This window comes from Muntiacus reevesi, chromosome 9 (genome assembly GCF_963930625.1).
Source record: "Muntiacus reevesi chromosome 9, mMunRee1.1, whole genome shotgun sequence".
NCBI lineage: Eukaryota > Metazoa > Chordata > Mammalia > Artiodactyla > Cervidae > Muntiacus > Muntiacus reevesi.
Genome location: NC_089257.1, coordinates 65,445,322 through 65,451,321, shown reverse-complemented (window position 1 = coordinate 65,451,321; position 6,000 = coordinate 65,445,322).

Genomic DNA, 6,000 nt, shown 5'->3' with positions numbered 1-6,000 from the left:
GGGCTTTCTGGGTGGCTCAGTGGTAAAGAGTCTGCCTGATGCAGGAGACTCCAGCTCGATCCTTGGGTCGGGAAGATCCCCTGGAGAAGGAGATGGTAACCCACTCCAGTATTCTTGCCTGGGAAATCTCATGGTCAGAGCAGCCTAGTGGGCAATAGACCATGGGGTTGCAAAGAGTCAAGCACAACTTAGTGACTGAACAACAAGAAGGTCAAGTTAACCTCACATCTAGGGGAGTTTGGACTAAGGTGGACATCCCATAGTGAAGGGAATTTAGGCTTTTGGGTTAGGCCTCAATTCATATCCCAGAACTCTGTTACTTACTACTGGCTATGTGGCCCTGGGAAAATTACCTCTCTAAGCCTCAGTTTGCAAATACATCAAAGTGAAACTGAAAGTGAAAGTTGCTCAGTCGAGTCAGACTCTTTGCAACTCCATGGACTATACAGTCCAGGGAATTCTCCAGGCCAGGATATTGGAGTGGGTAGCTTTTCCCTTCTCCATGGGATCTTCCCAACCCAGGTCTCCGGCATTGCAGGTAGATTCTTTACCAGCTACGATACAAGGCAAGCCCAAGAATACTGGAGTGGGTAGCCTATCCCTTCTCCAGCAGATCTTCCCAACACGGGAATCAAACTGGGGTCTCTTGCATTGTAGGCGGATTCTTTACCAACTGAGCTATCAGGGAAGCCCATCAATGGGAATAATAATGCCTACCCAATAGGGTGGTCACAAAGAAGATGTGAAGTAATAAAGTCCTGTCACTGATCATTTCCTTTCTTGCTCTCCTTCCATGTGATTCTAAAACTCCAGAACATCCTACAAATGACCAGAACACCAGGACTCACATGCACCCTCATATTAAGCACATGGTATGTATCGATCATGTTCTCTGTGTGAGATACTGCTCTTAGGAGGGAGGAGGCTCAGAGATGTGTGAGGCATGGGTCCTACCCTGGGAACATGGCTGGGGGGCAGATGAACTTGAGGCCAGAAGAACGCTGGAGTGATCCTGAGCGGTCTCTGCAGGAAGGGTGGGCTTTAGATCGGCCAAAAGAGTGCCCTGAAGTGACAATGACAAGGGCATGGCTACATAGATTTAAGTTCCTGCCTTTGGACTTCCTCTCACCCACTGGAGGCCACCCAGGAGGTCGGATCAGGGGAAAAGCCAGGTGAAAACTGGTGAGGGCTCGCTGGGCTGCAGAAGGAGGCATGGAAATTATCCAGGGATGCAAATCCTCCTCACAATGAGGAAGTCATTCCCCTGGGTTACTTAAATTCCTTCTGCTGGAACTGAAGTTTGTTTTTCTCTTCTGCAGTCTTTGGGGGAGGGAGAGAATTGCTAATGACCTTCCTCCATTTCCCAACATTGATCTGTGGGAGGGAGCTTGGCCGTCGCCTGGTCTTCCTGCCTTTCCCCGTGTGTATCCCTCTGGATGTACTAACAAGGGCTTAACCAGAGATGAATAAGTGCCAAGGCATTTTCAGCTTACAGCACTTCTCCAGAACCCCTGCTCCCTCTCCTTCCTCCCTTCCCTTTCCTCCCCACCCCTCTGTGTCCCCAGCCCCGGTCCTTGGGGGCTCCGGGCAAAGGTCATCCTCCTGGAGGAGATGATCCTGCAGTCCTGCCCAGGTGGGCTCACCCCTGCTTCTCCCTGGGAGCTGCCAGCAGGCAGCCTGGGAGCCCAGGGATGTCAGGTCAAATGCAGCCGATGTAGGAGCAGGAGCCGGGGGGGAGGTGGGGTGTCCACCAGGGAGGTGATTAGCTTTGCGGCGCCTCTAATAATAATCTGTGAGGCTAACAAACAGCACAGCGGAGGCGGTGAGGGCAGGCTGCGCGCTGGCTGTCTCTGTCCTTCTTAAGGTTAGACCAGGAGGGAGACCTTGTTAATTGCAGACTTATCCTGATTACTACCAGCTCTCAGCCAATGAGCCACAGGAGGCAAAGCCAAGGCTTAGTGGAGAGATTTGGGGCAGCTGGAGTCTGCTGGGGTAGGGTTTCCTCCCAACCCTGGGGACCCAACTTGCGAGAAAGCCCTGGGATTCAAAAACTCAGTTCATCTATCGGTCAGTATTGGCTGGCTGCAGTGCGTTCTACAGAACATTCGGAGTCCTGAATTTCATTTTTTGAAAGATATGAGTTGAACCAACAAAGGTAAGTCTCCATCTATCCCCTCAGAGAATCCCTCAACACACACACGCGCGCACACACACACACACACACACACACACTCACTCACAGATTCTGAGCCTTCTGGTGTTAGATGCTCTATAAATATCCATTGCATTGAATTAAACTTGAAATTGGACACAGAGACTAGGGGCGTGGCTGATCTCCCTCTGGCTTCCCTGACTTCTTTGCTGCTTGACCTTGTAGCTGCTTGGGAAGAAGGACAACGGCAGAGTGAGGTGGGGACACCTGCCACGGCTAGGAGGTGGCTGAGGCCATGAGGGGGCAGCAGCAAAGGCAAGATAGGGGCCGGCCTGGCATCAGGGGCTGGGAAAGCAGACAGAGGACCCTAAACCTAGCTGTCCAGCAAATGCAGGGCAGCAAATGCAGGGTGGGATCGTGGCCACAGCAGGAAAGTGAAAGTTAAGTCACTCAGTCATTTCCCACTCTTTGCTACCCCGTGGACTGTAGCCCCCCAGGCTCCTCTGTCCATGGGATTCTCCAAGCAAGAATACTGGAGTGGGTTGCCATTTCCTTCTCCAGGGAATCTTCCTGACCCAGGGATCGAACCCAGGTCTCCCACATCGCAGGCAGACGCTTTAATCTCTGAGCCACCAGGGAAGCACCCTGGTTAGCAGAACACGCCTGGGCTGAGCCCCATGAACTGAAGCCAAGAGGGCAGAGAAGGGAGATGAGCCATGGGCAGGCAGTTTGCCAAAGGTCAATGCCAGAAATCTTTAAAAATGCAGTTTTCTGAGGCTAGCCTCTGCCAGAGAACAAGTGGCTCTTACCCCAAGACCACAAAGGAGCTCCTGGAAATAAGTTTTATGGAGGATGCTGGGCTTCTCTGGTGGCTCAGCTGGTAAAGAATCCGCCTGCAATGCAGGATACCTGGGTTCCATCCCTGGGTTGGGAAGATCCCCTGGAGAAGGGCATGGCAAGCCACTCCAGTATTCTTGCCTGGAGCATCCCCTGGACAGAGGAGCCTGGCAGGCTACAGTCCATAGAGTTGCAAAGAGTCGGACATGACTGAGTGACTAAGCACAGCACAGGGAGGATGCTGGAAAGAAGAGGGTAGAATTTCCTCCCTATTGGGTGGAAGCTTGCCTTCTGCAGAGAGGTCCCAGTCCATCTCTTCTATCTGGTCAATGCATGGGGACAGCAGCCCTGGCTCTGAACTGCCCCATCTTCTGCAACTGTTAGAATTTTCTTTACTCCTGTCTCTTCCTGGTTGCCCCCTCCCCTCTCCTCTGAAGACCTCATGGCTAAGTGCAGTGGCCTGGAACCCACCCCTTCCCAAGGCTCACGCTTCTGACACCCCTCTAAGATCTGATCTACGGCGGCAGGACTAGTCATGGCACCGTGAAATAATAACAATAGTAATAATGAAGGAAGGGATGGCCATGTGTTAGGTGCTTTGATGCACCAGGGCCCTGAGGTCAGTGAATTATTTCATGGAATCCTTTTGTCAATCTCATGAAAGATTGTTTAATCATTTTATCAGACCTGATTTATAAAAGAAGAAACTGAGGCTCAGAGAGGTCACATAACTTGCCCAGGGTCACTCAGATAGCAAGTTGCTGTGGTGGGATTCAGACTCTGCAGGGGTTGCTCTTTCTCCTCCAGAGAGGACTGGAGAGTGGGGACAGCAAAGCCCCTGGCTCCTCCTTCTCCTGCTGTCACAAGGGCTCAAGGTGTCCAAGCCCATCTAGTACTCCCTCCCCCGCCTCCGTCCCATCTGAGATGCCCAGAAACAGGGTTTCATCCCCTCGGTGGACACCCAAAGACCCACTGTTAGTGCTTAGACTTGGTCTTTGTCTGTTTTATATGAAACAAATGAATAGAGACATTGGAGGAAGTCACTTTAATCCCTTGATCCCCTGTGTTGATGGGAAAAAAAGAAGGATCAACTCGAGAAGTGTTTCTTTCCTTCCAGGATGTCAGAGCGGGGCCCTGTGCCCTTTCCTAGTTTCTCTGGAGCATCCGGTCAGCAGGAAGTGCCTCCCACAGGGCGCCATGGCACTGCCCCTGGGGACCAGAGTCCCTTTATGACCTTTCTCACCTTTTCCCAGCCTCCCACCCTGCTGGTCCTCCCCCAGCTCCTGAGTCCTCATCAGCTCAGAGCTGGTGGGGGTGGTAGGGGCGCTTTCCCACAGCCCTTCTTCTCTGGGTTGGCTTCTGTAGTTCCTGCTTATTAGCCCTTGGTGCTGTTCTGAATGCCTTCTGGCTACCAATTCATTTAATCCTCCCAGCAGTCTGGCAGGGTGTGCGCCATTCCCATTTTACTGATAGCAAACAGAGGCCAGACAAGATGAGTGACTTGTTCAGGGGTGCAGCCTAGAAGTGCTGGAGACAGATGTGAACCTCCACAACCTGAGTCCATGGCTCAAACTCCTCCTTCTTGGTATAGGATGCTGGGGACACGTAAAGGATTTTTTTTTTTTTTTTTGGTGGGGAGGCTGGAGTAGGATACTTTCTACTGTGCATAACACTGCTCTACATGCCAAGTTCCAAGCAGCTGACGTATTAATGAGCATAGTTGTGGCTTGCCTGCTCTTTCGTGCCCCCCTCAGAACTTGAACAAAAGGCACACTCGCCAGGCATTGGGTGGGTGGTTGATTGATTGGAGTTGTAGCAGCAGGAAGCTCCATTGGCTTTCACAGATGCTGGGGTTGGAGAAGGAAAGGAGGGAGGGGGAGTGGTGGTCCAAGAGAATGGGTCCTCCCGTGAGATACTCAGTCCTGGGGTGCCTGCTATGCCTTTTCCTTGGATAGAGTACCAAGCAGACACGGTAGGTCCCCATGAAGGTGGCAAAGCAGATGTGTTCCCATCTCCCTCTCCTCCTAGGGGACTCTTCACTCCTCTTCTTCAGCCTGAGAAGTGAGGGGCCCCAGGAGCCTGCAGCATGAGCTGAGCTGGACTTTGCTTACAGGAGGATAATCAGGAGGGCCAGCCATGCTTGCTTTTCCCAGGCTGCCTTGGGATGAGATCTCCCAGAGGAGGCTTGACTCCTGCCCCCAAACCTGGGAGGGAGGTCGGGCTGTACATGGAGACACACAGGATAGTTCTAGAAGGCATCAGCTTTTCGCCTCCAGCTCAGGGTGCCCACATCTGCTGCTACGTGTCCAGGTACCCCACCTGCTTGATTCCCAGTGGGGGAGACTTGGGGCAAGAAGACCGGGGGAGAGCTGGGAGGAGGGGAAGAAGATGTAACGTAAGGAGCTGAGAGTACTCGGGGAAATAAAGGATCTATTTTTTTTCCATTTGTTCTCAGCAAACATTTGTCATTTAATTTCTTTCTAATTACACAATTACGTAATTATGTAGTATTAGTAAAATAAAGCCTAAAGACGTTTGAGTAAAGAATTACTTAAGTAAATAATGTCTGACTAAAGTAATTATTTCCCGGGTTTTCTTTTTTAAAGTAGAATTGGATGAAATTAGTCCAGGCATTTTTGCGGAGCTGAGTGGGGGGAGGGGGCTGCACAGGCAAGGGCAGAGATCAGGGCCCCCTGGACCCCCGGGCTTTAGCTCCCAACTTCTTGGAACTTTCCTGTCTCTGTGGAGGAGTCTCTGATGGCAAATTCCAGCCCTGCTGCTGGCTAGTGGCTTGGCAACTGGCTTCTGTTTTGAGCTTCACCGGGTCCCTCAGAAGGGCTAATTCTCACTTCAGTGGAGGGGAGGAAGCCCAGCGCAGAGGAAGTACTTAGTTACTGAGGGCTGTGCCTCGAGTGTCTCCAGGTTTGCGAAGAGGCAGCCAATCCTGAGACCACCAGGTCCATAAAGAAACCAGCGCTGAGGGCTTCCCTGGGGGCTCTGTGGTAGGGAGT